This window comes from Ciconia boyciana, chromosome 1, assembly GCF_034638445.1.
Source record: "Ciconia boyciana chromosome 1, ASM3463844v1, whole genome shotgun sequence".
Lineage (NCBI taxonomy): Eukaryota > Metazoa > Chordata > Aves > Ciconiiformes > Ciconiidae > Ciconia > Ciconia boyciana.
Window position 1 is genome coordinate 118,425,997 of NC_132934.1, and position 20,141 is coordinate 118,446,137.

The window sequence follows — 20,141 nt, forward strand, 5'->3', positions numbered from 1 at the left end:
GGAAGGTGCTGGCCAGGAGTCTTCACTGCCTCTCAATGGGAGCAGCTGACAATCCCAGGAAATACATGGTGTAAACTTCAACCGATTCATAACACTAGTTTAGCTGTGATTAGCAGCTGCAGGTTTACCTTGATTTCTGCCTGTTGAGGACCTGGCCTTTCAGAAGTAACTCGTGTATAGTGGGCCCTGGACAAATCACCACATCAGGGCAGTTGCAGGGTCAGCATAACTCCACTGATACTGCTGAGCCACACCAGCAGGACAGGTGTGATGGTGTGCTTCCCCCGCCCCCGACCTTTATCTCCTACAACCCTGCTTAGGTGATAACCACCAGTGGTGACTGTAATGGATGCATCTGGTCATGATGGCTGCATCGGCTCAAAGTGCATTCAGGAGACAGATAACAACACAATAGCCTAGGGCTATTGTGCAATGCGCCCACCGAAGAAACTAAAATCTGTGGTCGGCATGCAAATATGACTATGGGTCAATCATCTCATCCCCCATAAATAGTGAGCACCCGAGAGCCCTTTGAGCTCTCCTGCACGGCAGCGGGCTGCACGCCAGGACCTCCCCTTGAGCAGGGACGCCTCTCAAGGTTACTCCTTGAGGCTGAGAGATTCCTTGCCACAACAGATCCTCGGTAAGTGACTAATAGCATGCCAAACTTTGAAATCTTAGCTAAGTGATATAAAGGATTGATTGCGCACATATAATCCTTTAGACATAAACCATTGACCAAGTCTGGGACTAGGACTGGATCCAGCCACACCTAGACTCCTCTCTGAGAAGGAGTTTAGAAAGCAAGGGGGTCCTTCTCCGAACCTCATGACTCAACGGGAGGGTCTCCCTGACAGCTTTGTCTGACCCTGTCCTCTATGCAGTAAATAATCAAGTGTACCTTGCCATAGAATCTTGTTAAAACACTGTCGCATTGAACTTTGTTAACTCCCTATTCTGTATCAATAAACTATATTTTTACTTCTCTCTTATGAGTGTAGTGCACTCTCACTCCATCTGCAACAACAGTGTGCAACCTGGAGAGCCAGAGTCCACTAGTATGCTGGTTATCTGCCCCCCAGCAAGGGGAGGGAAGCACAAAGAGTTTGGCCCTGGTGGACTGAAGGAAAGCAAATCAGCATGGGTTTGGGTTTTTTTTGCAAAGGAACTTGTGCATCATGAAGAAAATCATTGCTGTAGTAGAAGAGATTTTCAGAGGTACAAAGACACACAGATATGTACAAACACAGAGAGCTCCCCTTGGACAGCCTGACCTCCAAGTGAACAGAATTTATCAGCTTGGAGTGGGGGGAACAGCAAAACAACACAAGGTACATAGGGGACTTTTATCTGTCCCCTATGTCAACTGGTAAGTGAATGGAAGGGACCCCAGACACCCACCCTGCAGTGTAGTCACTAGTGTGACAGGTTGCTACCAAACATGAAGACAAGCCTTTCTCAAGGGCATTGGGTACAGCAAATTAATACCATCAAGGGGTTATTTTCTTGGAACCTAAATTAAGTGTTTCTGTAAAATAACATTCAAGAGCTGCAAAAAATCTGTAAATCTTAATGCTGGGTCAAAGACCCTGAGATCCTGCTCGTATATACACAGAGCTGTTTGGAAGGAGAGGAGTGGGGTGCAGCTGGTAGGTGCAGCTCTGTGCCTGCAGGACAGCATACGGGCAAGGATGGATTGCTGCTGAACAGGAGCACAGATGGGATTTTGTTTGCCAAGCAGGGCTGATTCGCCAGAAAGCTCTTGCACCAGGGATAATTTTTTCTTATCAAAAGTAGAGAAGGTCTGCAAAGAAGGTGAGGGAGAAAGTGTCCCTGTCCCTGTGGTTAGGACACTTGTTTGGATAGGACAGAGCTTCCTTCATGTCCTTCCTGGTGGCTCACTGTGCCTTTGCAGTGGGCCAAGACTGTGCACACAGCCAGGGACTGCGGTTCAGCTGCCACCTGTGCTGCAGCAAGCTGACCGCTAGCCTTCAAGAGGACACACGTGAAGCTCCCAAGGCACTGCTGAGGCACCATCCATGGTGGAAGTGTCCTGCTTTCCTGAGAGGCCAAGGCCAAGTCTCTTCTCACAAAAGCTACTCGGGGCATGTGGCAGTAAGCAGACACAGGCTAAAATGCCTTCGCGAGGAAGACGCTGCTGACTTCTCACGTCCACTGTAGCAGGGCTGACTGTCAGCCTGGGAGCACGAACTGCAGGAGCCCGCCACAGCAGGGACTTCAGGGAGCAGGGACATGGGCAAAGGTCAGGCCAAATGTATTCCCAGGCTGGAACCTGCCCCTTGCACAAGTAGGTTTTGGTGGATACTGGCTACGGGCTTGGGCAATGCTGTGGCGCTGGGTTGGAGGGTGCATTAACGCTGGGCATGCGTCCCTGCCCCTGGGATAGGAAATGCCAGGGCAGCGTCAGCTTTCCACAAGCTCTCTTTCACCCTGCTGTCACGCTGCACTATTTCACAAACATTTTCCTCTCTCTTCAAGCACTGAAAATGAGGGGAAAAAAAAGATGAAGTATGTTGATATAGTGCACATGAGTCACACTGATCTCCAAAGAGTTGGATGAGGCAAACCCCCCAGGAGAGGGGGTGGGATTTTAAGGAAGATCCTGGTTTGTGTTTTACCATGATGAGGCATTTTTAGCACATGAAAAGGCCACCCTGGGAAAAAAAAGAATCAAACCCCGTTGCTGAACTGCAGTAAAAATGAGCTTGCATTCCTGTTACGGATAATGCAGTCCCAGGACACTGCCTGCTGACAAATCTATTTGACTCCTTACTTCAGGAAGAACCAAAAAAAGATCATTTCTCACCTATAATGTAGCAGTGCCACCCACCCCGGGGGGGGAGGAGTTTCTGTGATGTAATTCCACAATCATCTTTAAAAATTACTGTCATTCTAACCAACGGCTTGCTGAAATGCTGTACACACATCAGGGCAGCAGCCCGTAGTTTTCCTCATTTACTGTACAAGTCAGGACTGTGCTACCTGCAACTGGCGTGCGCTGCTGCCCAGGGTAACAGGAGATGCTCAGATGGGGTGGGGAGAGCAGCCAAATAGACGAGGGTGGGATTTTCGAGAGCAATTTGTGTTGGCCTGTCTCTTATGCCTTTGAAGTCAAGGGAAGGTCTTGTTGGGAGGGGAGAGGTAGGCAAACACTCAGGACTTTGGAAAATCTGGCCGTAAAAAGACAGATAAAGGCTATGAGTCGCTATGGGTATTAGTGCAAGATTTACTGATGTTGAATGCTAGTTCAAAAATGTACCCACAGGAGTCCTTTGAGGTCAAGGGCTTAGAGCTGACAGTCACGTAGGTTTGGGTTTTCTTGCAGTAGAAGGACATTTTGAATGGTTAAAAACAGGTATTGGCACTGTTGAATAGATTATATATGTAAATATACTTACCTGTATGAATAGGTAAATACACACACATACGGCAGCTGACAGGGGCACTGAAAGTAGATAGGTAATCATTTGGAAATAACCCATATTGCAAAATCTCTCTCTGCAATTACATCCCATTTCACACCTGCCTTAGCACTGGTGCCTCTTCGAAGTGCCCCTGTGGTCACAGTTCATCTGCTGCGCGCATTTTTATTTGAACTGCACAAATAGTTTTAAAAAAATCCTACCCCTTACTCGTCTAATGGAAAATGTGGGTTTTGATTGCCTGTGTATTTTCACAGGACATACCTGCGTTCCTCAGACTCTCATTCATTTTCAGCAGGATATATGCACATTTTCACTTTTTCATGAAGTAGGGCCCTGGTTTGCTGATAGATGAGGCTGTGGAATTGCTCCATGATAAATCCCACAGTTGTGAATTGAGTTCTCTATTTATAAAAAAGTATTTAAACACATGCTCTTACTTGCTCTGCCAAATAAAAATGAATCAAAAACACAGGCTTGGGCAGTCAGAAACTTAGCAAATTTGAGCTGAATTCAGGGATCAGTTTTAGATGAGGTAAAAAACAGCAAGAGAGACATTTCCAGAGTATCAAAAAGTATTGCTTCAGCACTTCTGAAGTGAAATTCCTAAGTTTTCATCTCGATTACTTGTTCATTTAAAAAGATCTTTTTGTTGTTGTTTTAACAGTTTGGTTTTCCTTTGTTTCTTACTACAAAGTGCAAGCAACTTGAAACAAAACATCCCCTCCACCCCAAACATTTAGTTTTGGGTCCAGAGAATCTTTTGAGAGTGATCCAAAATAAAACACGCTTCTCTTTGATTTGCCAAGAATCGAGACATTTCCACTGTGGGACAACTTATTTTCCTAAATCCTTGTTGTTCCCCCTTTTCAGTTCAGTCACTAAACAGAAAACTCCATTACCCAGAGAGCACTACAGTTCATACCCAGGCAGGTGTGAATCGCTGCACAAGTGGAGAATTAGGTTGCTTGCGGGAGCTGTACCCTCTGGTACTGAACTTCAAATGAACAGGTTTCAGAGTAATATATAACACAATAAAAGTATTAAAATAAACATATCTGCCATGGGGTTTGGTCTTCTTCCAAGAATGGGAGTATGACTTGTTCTATAGAGCTCATGTTTTTCCTCCTTTTCATTCAGGTTTGGGCATGAAGTTGCATTCTCTTTTTTTTTTTCCTTTTGCTTTTGCCTTTTTTTTTCCCCCCTAGTAATAATTGGACCACACAGTCTCCTGTCAACAGAGCACTTACTGTCACCCTTCAACATCTTGGACCCTTTGTGTACAGTTCACACATTAAGGCACTTTGTAAAATTGATGTCCAAGAAGAAACAAGTACATACACTTAATAAATTGAGATTCCCAGCAGTAGCTTTCCCTTACAGGAAAAAAAAAAATCTCTGTAGGATTAGATCACACTCTGACACTAGCTCCTTCAAACAGGGTAAGGAAAATGCATGAATTACCCATTTGCTGTCTTCTGTTCTATGACTTACAGACTTCTGTGGCTTAAAAACACATGTGTATACCTGTATATATATCTGTACTTACAAGAACACCCCCATGCATAATAAAAGGACCAAAGGTTGAACACTAAAAAACTAAAAATTATTTAAAATAGAGCACTGCCTTGGTACTGTACAGTTTTGGCCTGCTGCACCTATTTATTTAACGTAGCACATAAGTAGAGAAAATACTGAGCTCAATGTTTTACTTCCAGCCCTGCTAAATAATGATGCAATTTTGTGTCTGCCCTCATTCTTTTACAAGGTTCAGACTATGACTGACTAGCAGCCAGTTACCCTGGAAAACCTCACCGACAAACAAACACTCGCAGCCTTGAAAGACCAAGAGGCTGAAGAGAGACTCTGCAGTCGGGCTGACTTCTGGATACAAGTGGGTGGTATAAACATAAAAGGGATGGCATTAGATTAGAGCTCTTACTTTGATCTTTGTACAATAACAATAAAATAGTCATAAAGGACTTTCACTTGGTGGATCTCAAAGCACTAGACAAAACGTTAATAAGCCTCACAACTCCCCCGTGGGGCAGATATTATCGCCTTCGTTTTACCAAACAATAAACTGAGCCCAAAGGTCTGAGATGGTTTGCCCGAGGCATGCAGGCAGCCCATATTCATCCCTCCCAATGGGACATGGCCCTGCCAGACACCCGAGAAGGGGGCACTGCAGTCATGGCTTTCTGGTGTCCCCCTGTTTGACCATTGTGCCTGGCAGCCCCATCCTCGCTCGCTCAGCGACAGCCCAATTTCACCGCTCTGCGCCCGTTCGCTCTGCTTTGCGTGAGGGCAGCAATGTTTTTCACTTCTGTTTGTTAGCACTTGGAGCATTCGAGTCTCCCCTGGTCTTTATTTTGCTTAATTTTCTCCCGTCTTTCTTATGCATGCCGTCATGGTGTTCTTGGCATGTCTCTGAGATGCCCAAGTCGGAGCTTGTGGCTCTGATGCCCGTGCAGTGTTGGAGCTGGTACACTACCAGAACCGAGAGGGAAGCGCTCCAGTGGGGGGGCTGAGGATGCCACTCTTGGTCCCTCAGGCCACCTACCCCAGCCAGCCACCCCTGCTTCTCACCAGGGTGCTGGGGAAAAGCGCTGCCTTTCCACGCACGCCCCGAGGAACCCCTCACCCCTGCAGTTACGGCCACTGCCAGCCCCAGGCCGTGAGTCAGAGTGAAGAATATGTTGTAATTTGTTGTCCTGGGCAGCATCCATCTGGTGTGAGATGTGGATCTGACCAGGCAGATTAGGACTCGTCTCACCCTCCTCTTGCTGTGTTCACACTTGCCGTGGCCCATAGATGTTGGGCTCCCTGTTCCCTTTCAAGCCTCTAGAAAATCGGCTCCCATCCTAAAAGTCTGGTTGCCTGCTGCACAATTACCATAAAGCTTCTTTTTCCCAGACATGTCCGCTTTTTCTTCCCTCCAGGCTTGATCCAGGTGGAGTTTGAGCTGCAGCTCCTGTCTGGATTTTGGAAATTGCTGCCAGGAGCCCAGACAGCTCCGTGAGGAAACGAGGAGGCAGGTTTGGCCAGCCGAGGCAGCCCCAAGGCAGTCAGCAGCCCACAGCCTGCGGGACGGGGCAGAACCTCGTGCACCCCAGGGGTCCCAAGGGTCTCTGGTGGGACCCTGGGACGGGGAAAGCGGCCAAAAGGAGAAAAGCCCTTCGGTGGAAGGGGGCATGGGCTGGGGGCCAAGAGTGAGCATTACATCAAGGGGCAGGAGCATGAATTAGTGCCTGCACTTGTCTCTGTTAGCACAGAGAGAATGGGATTAATTATATTAATTTTAATCATCTGCTGCATTTGAGGCCAGATGGGAGACAGGAGAGACTTCAGGGATGGGGAAAGTTTGGAGCTGGGGAGGTGGGTTCCTGTACAGAAAGTGGGCAGAGGGAGCTGGGGGAAGAGGGTCTGGGAGCAGGGAGTCAGGGAAAGGAGTCAGGGCCATGGGGCAGGAGTTTGGGGTGGGGTGGAGGTGCTGGTGGGAAGGGGGGCTTGGGTGGCTCTGAAGCAGGGAAGCTGCGCAGGGCTGGAGGCTCTGCCAGGACAGGGCAGGAGCTTCCCATGTGCGAGACTGGAGGTGAGGGAGGTGGATGTGGAAGGATGCTTGGGAAGCCTCAGGCAGGCACGGGGCTGGAGAAGCTTTTGCAAGAGAGGGCTGGAGGGATAAATGCCCAGGGCAGGCAGGAGCTGTCAGTCTTTAGGGCAGCCGGGCTGGGACTGGAGTCCATGTTTTGATGCCGGGGCTACCCATCCTACTCCCATCCTTTTCTGTCCCACCTCGTTGGAAATGTGGCAGTCCTACCTTGCCATGGGAGCACTTTGCAATACTGTCATGATTGTAATTAAATAATAATATTAGAGGCAGCCACCAGCAAAGGGGGCTGGCCTTTCTGCCTTAAGAAATAACTATTTGAAGGGTGTAGCAAATTGTCCGTTGTACACTATTACAGTAAGACCTTTTTATCCAGGAATCATCTCACAGAACCTGTGTGACCTGTCATCCTGCAGCCCGGTTTATCTGGCACCCATATGCTCCAGCACAGATCTGATTTTCCTGAAGCATCCACCGACAGTAGTGTTTACCTCCTTCGTGCTCACCATCCCAAAAAAACATGTTCAGGCATAAAGTCAGGATTGTCTTTTCGTGTTGTGATTTCTAGTAGAGCTGGGTAGGATATGTTTTTTTCTGTCCCATGGGAAATTTTCAAGATTTTGAATATTTTACTATCTTGAATCAGTAAAAAAGAAAACACATTGATGTCTGGACAAATAGTTAAAATATCAAGTATCTTTTTGAAATAAAAAAAACATAACAACAAAACAAACCAAGACAGGTTTCATTTAATGACTTTCAAACATTTTTTAATTTTTATTTCATCTTTTTAAAACATTACTTATTGGTATTACAAAATGAAAAGTGCTTTTAAAGAGAACCTCCTCCCGCCCCCCAAATTTTCCTTTGAAAGTACAAAGGGAGACATTTAGACAACTCCTATTTTTTTCAATAGCTTTTTCAAGGAGATAAATTAGTCAAAGGCAAGTCTTTCTTGAGAAGTTTTTATTCAGCAGCTCTGACAAAATACATTTTGTTGAAACATTGAAACAACCAAGCAACTCTTTTCTAGCTGTTGGTCAATGAAAGACTCTGCCCATGAGCAGCAAAGGGAACTCCACGTACGGCAGTGATCAGCCCACTGCAGGTAAAGACGGCATATGCATCCAACTTTTGCCTCTCTTGTAACCTCCAAAAAGCCTGAACAAGGGCTGCATCAGCTATGGAGGGGTTTTTGTGCACTTTGTTTAGAGGTTTGAGGCTTGATGAGCAAACACAGGGTTTTTTTGTTGTAATGTTGGTACTTGGTTTGACAGACCACCCTGCTTTATTTGATGGAGGACGTCAAGTTACTTTGCTGTTGCCTGAAAGCTTGAGGAGCTTGAGGAGTGAGTGGTCAAACTGGTCAAGCTCTTCAGGCTTCTGATCAGCATGACTGAGATTTAATACTGAAACATGACATATTTTGCCCTTCAAATGAAATTCAAGATGAAAGATGTGTTCTGAATGAGCAGGCAAGGATTTTATTGACTCTATACCCTCCCATAAGTTTAAATACCAAAGCTGGGGTTGCAGTCTCCATTAGTCTGGACTTAGGTCCATCTTTATGGTTAATAAACTTGATGATAATCCATCAGATTCGAGCAGTTTGAATTCATTAAAATCCCAAGCCAGCAGACATGCAAGGAAACACACAAACTACTCGCTCACCATCCAGCAGGGATCTCATAAAATGCCTTTGAAAGCATTAAAGTTAAGGTATCACAATGCTGTGACACGTACTTTCCTAGCGTCTTACATAGGCGAATCCCCCCCTTCTTATATACTGGTATGCCGCTGCATACATGCATGTGTGCACACACATGCACCATTTTTATGAAACCTGATATTCAAATGTGGGAACATTTATTTTGGTTAATGCAGCTAGTGTATTTTACTGCACTTGGTATCTTTTTTCCACTGGACTGTCTCCCCCCACTCCCCAAAAAAGAAATGAACACATCCTCAAAAGAGTCCTGGTTTCCTGTCAGTAACCAGTATCTTCTTGACAGATTACCCTAGGGAAAAAGAAAAAAACCCCAAACCTGACTCTCTCACAGAGTTCATGTTGCCCTCATTTACCTTTTGCATAACAAAAGCTCAGACTATAATTCTGAATAGATGTTTTGTGTAGTTGAACCAGGTGTCTTGCTTGGAAAGACAGTACATTAAAAGTCAGCAAAATGCCAATTTGCTTTGTTTCAAAACATTTTGTTTCAATTGTTGCCAAGGCCTGGGGCTAAACACTACATTCTGTTTTAAGTGTCTCCGTTCTGCAGTCAGCGAGTTTTTAAGGTTTTTCTTGCTATTTATCAGAATACTCTAATGACAGTCTCACCTAATCCTATTGCTCTGGAAGAGATTTTAAGAAGTAAAACCATAGCCGCATACAATCATGACTATGATAAATTGATGCCCACAAATAAGGTAATTTCTGTCCAATTAGTGAGCCTGGTGAAAGGAAAGATCAGAAATAAATGTCTATATTAGAAGAATTTTGACTCTTCTCTCATCATGTCTGTGGAGTTCAAAAACCTGCAACTGCAGTGTGCAAGCTGTGCACTGTACTCTTGGTTGCTGATTTATTTAATCAGAGTTTAAACAAGTATCCCGTGATTTTATCATTTGTGCTCTACATGTTTGTAAATCACTGGTTTAGCCTTGCCACAAGTCCATGCCTGCTCGGCTAAACACACCGAAGTTCTTCGGCAGCGGGGGCTTAAGCACATGCTTAAGCGCTGTGTCGAGCTGGGGCCACATTGAGTGCATTTTAAAGTCCCTGCACCTGGAATCATTTTTGCACATGCCTAATTTTATGCACTTGAGTAGTCCCAGGGAATTTAATGGGCCTAGTGATACGTGTGAAGTCACTTGAATGCAAGTGTCTCGATGACCAGGGCCTAGCACTAAGCTGCTCTGTCTTGAGGTGTAGCAGGACATCTCCAAGCAAAAGCTTTTTCTCGTTAAGCCTTTCCTAAGAACTAAAGGATAATCAATAGTGGGTCAGAGCAGAGGTCCTTTTAGCTCACTATCTTGCTTTTAGCAATGGTAAGTATTGGACACCTAGGGAAAATGAGCAAGAAACACAGTGGGCTTGCAAGGATACGTCTTCTTGTATCTCCTCCCTCCTCTGCAGCCCTGGCCATCAGTGCTTTAGGGAGGTCCTGAGCTGGAGGTTGTATTTGCGCTGTTGTGTTTCATAGTCCCTAATGGCCCTTTTTTCCATTTAGACTTTGGCTTCCACAATATCGATAGCAGAAACTTCCACAGCTTAAAAAAAGAAGAGGGAAAACTGCTGTGTGGAAAAAGTCCTTCTTCTGGCATATCCCGTACCTGACTGTCTTGGAGGCTGCCCCCCAGCTCTCATGTGATGGCAAGTGCCTCCTCCAGTCGCTTCTTCCTGCTGTAACTGTAACTGCATGCCCCCTTTCGATTATACCTTTCCTACCGCCACCTCCCCAATTTATAGTTTATTTAGTCTCTCTATGGATGCTCTTCCATAGTGCACTCCATGCGTCCGTCCTGCACTCATACTTTGACATTCCTCTGAGACGGGGCCAAGAGGCGTGTTCAAGTTAAAATGTGTCCTAATAATGTTTTCTATTTTATTTTTCGTTCAGTATTTTTCGTTCAGCAGTATTTTTCGTTCGACTGCTGCTGAGCACTGAGTTGATATTCAGAGAACTGCCCACAATGACTCAGTTTGGTGTACCTTAACATTTCTCACATGAGAAAAAGTGTGTGAATGCTATTGGCCTTGGTCTGGGAGAAATGAGAGGCTTTTTGAACTGCAGCTGAGTCATCTGTGTCCTACGACTAGTTTAAATATCATGATTAGGGTGCCACTTTTATCACTGAAATTGTGACAAAACTTGTGACTAGTGATGAATGAATAACTGAAAAAAAAATTCACAGATTTTCTTCTAAATTCAACAGCTAATTTCAGTTTGACTGAGTTTCTGGCCTTTTTTTTTCCTCTCTTTTTTTGGTAACACTTTGAAATTTCAGTTAATGCATTCAGCTGCAGAACTGATCTTTTCAGCTGTGCCGTGGTCAGTTAGTTACCCAAGTCATGTGGCATTATTTCTGTTTCCTGGCTGGATTAACTCTGTAACAAATCAAAACAGCAAGTATTGCAGTCAGAGAGATTCAAACTATTCCTGTGGTCATGTGAGTAGTTGAAGTAATATCCCAGACGTGATGCTGTGCACTGTGGCTTGTATGTTCCTCTGCCACTCCCTACTTTGAATGACCATCAGTGTTGGTTGTTGAGAAATCTGAATATGTTTTTGAAAAGTGAATAGGCACTTTGCTGCAAATCATCTAGTCTCGCCCTAAAGCAATGCAAGCCAGTGAGAAGGGTCCCCTGGATTTCTTCTGGGACTGAATTAGGCTGTCAGTGAGCAAAGCAGTGATGTGAAATTAAAATAAGAAATAACAGAGTTGAAGTCACTAACTCACTTTTACCTAGAGCTGACCCTGGAGCTCAGACCCACCCAAAGGCAGGCGAGTTAAGTGAAACAACACCCACCATCTTCAGCAGGATTGGGGTTAACCCGTCACCTCTGGATGGTGACTGCTGTTTTGGAAGAGGCCACAGGTAGGACCCCACAGGTGAGAGCTCGGAGGATATCACAGCTGCTCTGCAAGCCCCATAGCCTTTTTCACCAAGGTCTTCCCCACCGTTACGGTGACTAATGCACCCCTTCAGCCCAGAGCCAGAGTTTTACTGCCACTCCAATTTGCTGCAAAGAACCATTCAATTTAAATATACAGTGCAATTACAGCATATTAAATATTGATTGTTTAAGAAGCACTTGGTAAAGGGTATTAAACAAAGTACACACCTTCCATCTAACCGCCTTTACGAATATGAGAATTCAATATACTGTTGTACATTTATTACCACATTAAATATGACATGCACATGGCACTCTGCACACCCTCGATGTAAAAGCATATGCTAATACTTTCTCTGACAACAACTGCCTAAGTGATACACATCATAGCTTGTTCAATTAAACACTAGATAACTGTAAAAGCTCCTTAACCTACAACCCTCTAATACTTCCTGGTGGACTAGAAGAACCATTTAATAATGTTGACTTCACAGCTGAATCATGCAGGCTGAAATCCAGAGAGGATCAATTCCCAATCCCAGTACGGTGTTTTACACTTCAGAACACTGAGAAGAAGCAAGATATAAGACCCAAATTTTAAGGCTAGACTGGATGTACCAGATTGGAAAACATTTCATCTTGGCAAGGGCGGGGGTACGCAGAGTTCAAGATCCCCCACAGGAGTGAAGGGGTGACTGTCCCGACCCCAAATGCTCTGCAATTTACTCGAATGATTAGGATCCTTCCACAGAAGAACAGAGAATTAGTTTCATGTTCCTACTCCAGGTCACAAAGGGGTGGGATTTGAACCTGAGTGGATACTAGTAGGGAAGAGCAACCTCATCGTTTTCTCCTTGTTTATCTTTCTGAGAAAGGACTGATCCAGTTTTCACCTGGATCTTCAGCCTAACCTCAGGTCCTGAGGGGAAGGAAGCATGGCTGTAGCTGTGGCCGGCACCACAGCATTTCCTGTAGGCCATCTTAGGTGGCCCATGCTCACCAGGTCTGGTCTCCCAGGATCCTGCCTTAGGGACATAGCTCTTGGCATGCACCAGGCAGCCCATTTCAGTGCCGTGTCCCTGCCCTGGATTCATCCCCACATCCTCAGTCTGGCCATATAGTACCTACCCTCAGTGGAGACTGATTTTTCAGCGGAGCTGGCATTTGACATGACTTTCAAACTCCAGATTGAAATCTTTCCAGTGCTACTACAGCAGCACAACATGAATTTTGGTCATACATCCTCCATTATCCACAGCTACCTTTTGCGCCCTTTTCTCTTAAACTTGCTGAATCTGTTCTTCCCCACTGAGAAGACAAATTTCAGATAACTAAGAAAATAATTTTCTGTCATAATATTGCCATGAGCCTTACAACACCATGGCGTTTCTGAGAGCTAGGCTTGTCCCATGTGTATCTGCTTTGGTTTCACTAGCATTGCAGTAGGCATCACCTCTGACCTGTTCTGTTTATTGCAAGCAGAAACAACTATTTTCATGGATTTTGCTCGGCTTCTGAGTAAGAAGGCCAATGATGTTGACTGTATTTAGAAATGTAATTGAAGTCACGGAAACCAAGAACAGGAAAAATGCATCAAGTAAAAATAACAAGAGGAGGGAACATACTGGACAAATTGCACGGAAATAGTAAATTGGGCAGAAATTCCACTGGAAACGGGACAAAGCTCTTTATGAATAGGACTCTCTAGCTTCTAACCAAATTCTTTCCAATAAACCCAGGCCCTTGAAAGTATAGCAACATAACTAATTCTGGCCATTTTTCATTAGCTTATTCTGTCATTTAGAGAACACAAATGACTGCTGTTTACTTGTGACTGCTAGGATAGGTTTGCTAATTTTCAGTGGCTGTGAATTTTTTGTCATACCTGTAATAATGACGTCTGACTCTCACAGAAACTTAACAGACTTTCACAGAAGCCACATCATTCAAACTAGAGAAAGTAAAAATGAAAATTTTTATTAACAATTCAAATATCACTATTTTTTTTGGCAAAAAAGAAGCAAAATCTTTTAGGCTGGATATGCCTGTGCAATGTTTCACAGGGAGCTGTAGTACAGGTACCTCGATTTCCAGATGCCCTTGCCAGACCACATCTCCCAGCTCACACCGTTAATGGGAAGAAGGTGAGGGGGCAGGGTGTACAGTGGGAATTTCCCCATAATGCGTCATGGTTCACATAGCCTGCTCAAGAAACTCTCATGTACACTAAGAAGTAAGACATGGGGCAACAAAGCCAGAATGACTGTGAAGCAGATTTTTTCTGGCTGAAAAGTGCTTTTTGTTGATTTTTTTTTTTGAAGCATTATCTACTTCTTTAGTTTTAATTTCATATGTTGTCCCCATCCTTGAAAACCAAAATGTGCCACCAGAACTAAGAACTCAGAAAATATCCCATGTGTCTTACCTGGAGTAGCCACAGGAGTGGCAACACAAGTTTCCACACGTTACCCTCACTTTCTCTATTTCTAGAAGTCCTTAATCAGCTTACAAAGTACTTTTTCTAAAGGCTATGATTTTCTAAATTACACTTGTAGAGTGTACAAGATATTAAAAAACCCCTCAGTACAAAGTGTTCCTCCATGGTTTATTTGTTGACGTCTTCCCCAAAGAAACAGTGGGTGTCTTTTATTTTTATTTCCTTTCAACACTGATAGTTTGTCTATTAAAATCAGATCGACGATTACAACTCATTTCTCACACACTGTGAAAAAGCTGTCAGCTGGTTGCTGCCGATCGTAGTTGGATTTCAAGTAGTATACTACTGTACGACACAGTAACTCAGTGTGTTGTAATTAAACTCCAGAACCATTCAGTCTTTCTCTGTCACTTGCAGTTTTAGCTGAACTGGGAACTTGCCTACTGCAAAATCGGCTGGAGAAGTTCTTCCTTTTTCATTCGGAGTGAGGGTGAGGGGGACTCCAAAAATCTTGTAAAACTCTTTTAGAGACATCCAGAGAATAGACAGCACTCACTTCTCTACACTTCTGGGGAACCCCTGCTGGCTCTTGAAGCCCCAGGGCAGACATGCAAGGCAGAGGAAACACGAGTGGGGATGCTCACCCCCAGGCAGGCGCTGGGGCAGGAGCATCCCTGGGACAAGACCGTGGGTTGGCGTGGACTGGGGGCATAGGGAGCAACGACAAATGAGGGAGTTAACCTAATTGGAGCACTAATGATGGGCCCACAAGGCTGACCTCGGCAACCAGAGGTCATGTGCCACAGATTTAGGGACAGCTCGGAGGGAAGAGCCTCCTCCTCACATCTGTTTCAAAGCAGCGATCCCATGGCAATAAAACCAAAGCTCCTGCAAATGTTGTAGCTCATCTTGCTGAAACAGGCTGCGGTGCCTGACAAAGCTGGGGGGAGCCTCCACCAGGCATCAGTAGGAGCTTTCAATTAAGATGGCAATAGTTCTCAGTTTTATATTCCTAATTAATGTAATGCTTCTGAACGGTGTCAGGCAGACATCAAAGCCCTGGGCTTACTGTGACAGCAGACACCACAAAGGGAAAATGTTTCCATTGCCATTAGCCATGCCTATCTAGCCTTCTCAGGATGGCTTGTTAAATATAGAGCTTCAAATATGAACCTGAGCCAATGCAAACAAAACATGAAATGTTGATTGCCTTCGGGAATTTCCCTGATCTTTCATTTCTTTAGACAAACAAAAAGGAAGAGATTTTCTGGGGTTTTCATTTTGTGGGATTTCTCTTTTCTTAAGCCTGTGTTAAAATCTGATCTTATTCTTTGCAACTTGTCATCCCATGATTTTCACAAAGATGACCTAGCAACAACAGGAAGAGAAAAAACATCCAACTAACGTCATTGGGAGCCACATCTCAAAAATTTTCTACTCTGTGTTAGGATCATCCCAGAGCTCCCTGCGTATCTACACGAGACATTGTGTAGATACAGACTTTTGCCCATTGCTTATTCATGTGCAGTAATACAAAGTGTATTTTTGCTTAAACTGTGCTGAAGTTGGTATAGTTACAGACAATGATAACTGCTGCATTCTACTTTAACAGGATAAGCAGCACAGATAAAGAAAAAAATTAAGGAATTTGATGAATCATGAAACTAACTCATTCTTTTACTTGATTTTCCCCTGATACAGGCATTGTTTTGTCTGAATCGGTTTGCGTTGGAATAGATTCTTAAAAAAAAAAAAGTGAAAAGGAGCTTTGAAAGTAGCATAATACCTCTGCAGGTTTTTAAGAGTAAATCTTGCGTAGAAGGTCTTACTGATTTCAAAGGGAAACATCCCTCCCTGTTTCTCAGAAAGACTGAGATCCTCTTTATCTTCAAGAATAAAATTGAGGTAGAAAACTTGTCCATTTTGGAGGCCTCCCACACACTGAGCCCCATAATCACACTCACAGAGTGGTGCATCATGATGCATTATTCATCAAATACATTTGTTCAGATGATGTCATATACGTCTCCCTAAAGAGCCACATTATTTACTAAAGGATTTTTATTTTCTGTTGGGAGGCTGCATGAGGATGTAGAGAAGTTTTACTGGGCTTCTGAGCCTTGTAAAAAAGTATGGCTTTTTTCAGACAATCCTTCTGATCCATCTGGGGGGCCTCTGTCTGTGTTACTTGGTAGAAATATTGGCTTGCTTACCAAACCTGATACAAGCGTTATGAAATAAACACTATATAATACATGTATATTATATATAACTATAATAATTAATGTACCAAATACATACACGCATGCACTGCAGAGTTATGTTTCATAAATTCATATACATATTACACTAACCCCACACAGAATATCAAGAAAATCTCTTTCTGCTGCACACAAAACAGACATTTGAACGTGTGAAGCAAATAGGAAACATGTTTCCCAGTAAATTTAGAGGCCATATTTCATGAAGATCTCCATATGTCTTCTTAATTCATCTCATGTTTCTATGATCATTTGCATTTCTTCTCTCTTCTTTTTTGTCTTGGAACTGGTACAAGTTAGGCTGTTTGCAGGGTCAGAGTCAAGACCGATCTGCTGTCTCTCCACATATCCTTAGTAAGATTTTCAAGGTTTTTTTGCTTCCCAACTATGGTTTGTGATTATTATCCTGTTTTGGAGAGGAAGACATGCTGAAAAGGAAAATGAAATATGAAAGTGGTTTAGCCCCTGTGCAGAGATTCATGCACTATACTTAGCATTAATTGACAGTACTTAAGTGAGGGACCAATGCAAAAAAACCCCAAACAAACCACCCTCTAGCCTAACTGCTGAAAGGCCTAGATCAGGAGGCATATAGCCTTTTGGTAACTACACAGCTGTAGCACATGTCCTATAGAGTAAAAGTACCTATACCTTGGCCTTCATCTAATGTCTAGAAAACACGTTACCTTTGGTCGCAAGGTAAGTTTGTACCCCAGTGCTCTAAGAAACCAGGAACAATTCTCTATGCTTTAGGTCACAGGTTTTTAGTTAAAATCCAGAATTTAAAAAAACCTAAATGATATCAACTATCCTGTGGGAGACATTTTGCCTTCCACGTGATTTAGGGTCTAAGAATATTTCCTTATTATTTCAGATGAAAAACCTTTCTCTAACTAGCAAATCAAAAGAGGTTTCCGAAGCCTTATGCAGGGTAAGCCTGTCTGCAGTTTTCACTCATCAGCATTGGTATGGAGCTATTGGTGGTCACAAATTAACTGAGTTTTTCTCATTGCTTCTGCCTCTTCATTATGAGCAAATATGGAAATAACCGATACTGCTAATGACGTCTACTCTTTTCTGTGGTCATTAGCACACGGGATGATGTCTACCAAGAATTCTTTTTATGTGGGAAGCTATAAACTGCTCTCCAAGGAAAAAGCACCCTTTCTGTCTTGGTTGAGAGTAGCAGCAAAGAAAATATCTGGTGGCCAGAAGAAGCAGGCTTTCAATGACAGCAATAGTGAGCAGGCTAAAGAAGTCCTCACCATCTATTTATCTGGCAAATGCAGGAGTGCCTTCTTACAAGATGCCCACACTGTTTTCATTGCAGTAGAGATTCACGTAGTGTTTTTTCCATCCCCCCCCCCCAATCCTTTCACGATGTACCATCAATAACATTATTACTATTGCCATTATTGCTATTTTTCACAGCAAAGAGAAATAGGAGGAGCTGGCAAGTAAACCCAAACATCTATTGTAGTGTCTTTCCTTGTGGAGACTTCATTTTTCCACCCTTGAGTCAAAGTGCACATTGCTGATCAGGCCTGGTCCACTCAGAGTGTGACAGCGTGTTTTCTTTTCCTGGAATCCCTTCAAAATGGTTGCAGTTTGTGTGCAGTCCATGCCGTTGCTGCTTCGGAACTACAACCACTTCGCCGTCTGAAAACAAACCGGATAAAGCTTTCCAGAAATACAACACAACATGATAAACTGCTGTTTGGTACTTTCAGAGCAGCAGTTCTGTGCCGCAGCACTAGGAGGGGGGTAACTCTAAGGGTGTTTCTACAGTGTCAGGTCCTTAGCTACAGTGTATTTACTGGTGAATATTACTTTTTGAAGTCTCGGAGTCAGAAGAGATCCATACCAGTAGCAACAGCAAAACACCAAAGTGGGGCAATGCAGAGAGGTTAATGTAAAATAAATAGATAAAACCAGATAATGTGCGCATCACATCTCCTTTCCTCAGTTCCTTTGTATTGCTCTGGCTCAAGCCCACCCAGAAGAGCCTAAGTATTGGTTAATGTCTCATTTCTGAATATAGGATATATTACAAATAGGTTTCCCTCCTGCCAGGCCTGGTGCTAGCACAAGACACATAACAAAGAAAACTCACTTGACTGATGTGATCAACCTGAAATCTGCTTCTAAGACAGTGATTTAAATAAGAACATGAAACAACGTGATGGGGTTCTTATTAAACAACGTGAAGCAAGACTTGCCATGCAGAAAGTGGGAAGGTGCAAGTCTAACCTATTGCTGTTGCAGTTTTAAGATTACAATCTTGTGGTCTCCTTGGGATGTCATAATATGCTTTGAACTTTGAGTCAAGCTATTTCCATATTCATTTGCTTACTTCCACAAGGACAGACACCAATAAGACAATACACTACAAATAATTTTGTTTTAAGTTCCTGAAGGGGGAGAAGGAAAGGGGGAAGAAGAAAGAGGGAGGGGGAAGGGAGACAATATTTGGTCTGTTCTTAATTAAAACCAGCCGATGACATACAATGATTTGTCTGAAGCACTTCTGAGCTGTACCCATTTCTGTTTACACTTGACAGCTGTACATTCTTTCCTGCCTGTATTGTTTGAACTATGGCCAATGGTACAATCATTAAATATTTGATAGTGTTTTTTAAATACAAAATTGACCTTTTTCTTTGAGACAAAAAGAGAGGCAGGGAAGGAATAGCTATGTTACATTAGAGAGGTTTGGATTTACTAGGTTGTACACCCTATATTGCAAAATAGTGCCTCTGGTCATTTTTGGACTGGTTATTAAGAGGTTTTTTCATGTTCCTCGCATCTGCTTACAAACAGAAATCATCATCCTGTGACCCTTTCCTCCCAGAAGGTGCCTGTTTTGGGTAGAGAATAAACCAGAGCATCCACGATTACTGAGTGTAATTCTGCATTGTGGGTGGGATGCAGAGGGCCTCACTGGACTACGGCAGTTTTTTGCTATGAGCAGAAAGATTCAGGAAAAAAAAATCATAGATTAAGAAAACCAGAAAAGTTAAATATGAGATATTTGAAACCAGCTATCAGTCTGTCATGAATAGAGAAGCTGGGAAGTAAGTCTTTGTCAAAGCCAAGCATGTCCTAGACACTCCATAGGTTCTCTCTCTGAATCCAGTCAGCAGCCTCCAAAATAGATGGCTCATTACAAATGGAAATGCTTACCTAAAAAGGAAGGAGAAAGAACATTAGCATATGCCTTATCCCTTAAGTTTGAACTAAACCACAGAACTGATTCGATCCAGATATCACCAGCTGTCCCCTGAACTTGCCTGAAGTGCATTTTCTTGCCAGCTTTGGCAGAGACCGACGGCCAGACGATGCTGCATTACTAACCAGGGCTGTGCTGCTCCTTGTTGAGCTGAGACGCCAGAGATGCATTTTGTTTTATAGACTGGAGCTTAGTCTAAAATCACACAGAGAGTAAACAGGAAGGATATATTTAGCTTCTGCATCTTAGTAGGAGTGGGAAATCTTTACTTTAAAGTCCTGCAGTCATCTTCAAAACTTACAGAGCCCTCATGATTACCCCAGAGCTCCCTAGAGCTGTATGAGCTGGAGGGGATGTCTAAGTACCTACTACTCTGTTACTTGTCCTGTCTTATGTGGAGATTGCCCTGGGTTACCAGGTTTGGTTTATTTGCTAATTTGAATGTGTTATTAAAAAGAAAGTAAAATCTTAGATTTCATTAGCTGGGTTATGGCAGCACTTAACTGCCCTTAACTGAGGTTAAAGACCAGGACAAAAGGAGA

At 43.5% G+C, this 20,141-nt stretch overlaps 2 long non-coding RNA genes across 3 annotated transcripts; one reads left to right on the top strand and one right to left on the bottom strand.

The window, feature by feature from the left end:
* LOC140647439 (uncharacterized) lies at positions 1-8,577 on the top strand. Of its 2 annotated transcripts, none has more exons than XR_012040771.1 (4): positions 1-643; positions 5,212-5,337; positions 6,386-6,655; positions 7,430-8,577. It is a non-coding gene; the product is annotated as an uncharacterized lncRNA (long non-coding RNA). The 2 variants fall into 2 exon arrangements; XR_012040768.1 differs by having other exon boundaries at positions 6,386-6,477.
* A 7,751-nt stretch (positions 8,578-16,328) lies between these two features.
* Positions 16,329-20,141, bottom strand: LOC140647447 (uncharacterized). Its single transcript, XR_012040772.1, has 4 exons — positions 19,901-20,141; positions 19,661-19,794; positions 17,636-18,029; positions 16,329-16,798 (listed from the first exon to the last, which is right to left on the bottom strand). It is a non-coding gene; the product is annotated as an uncharacterized lncRNA (long non-coding RNA).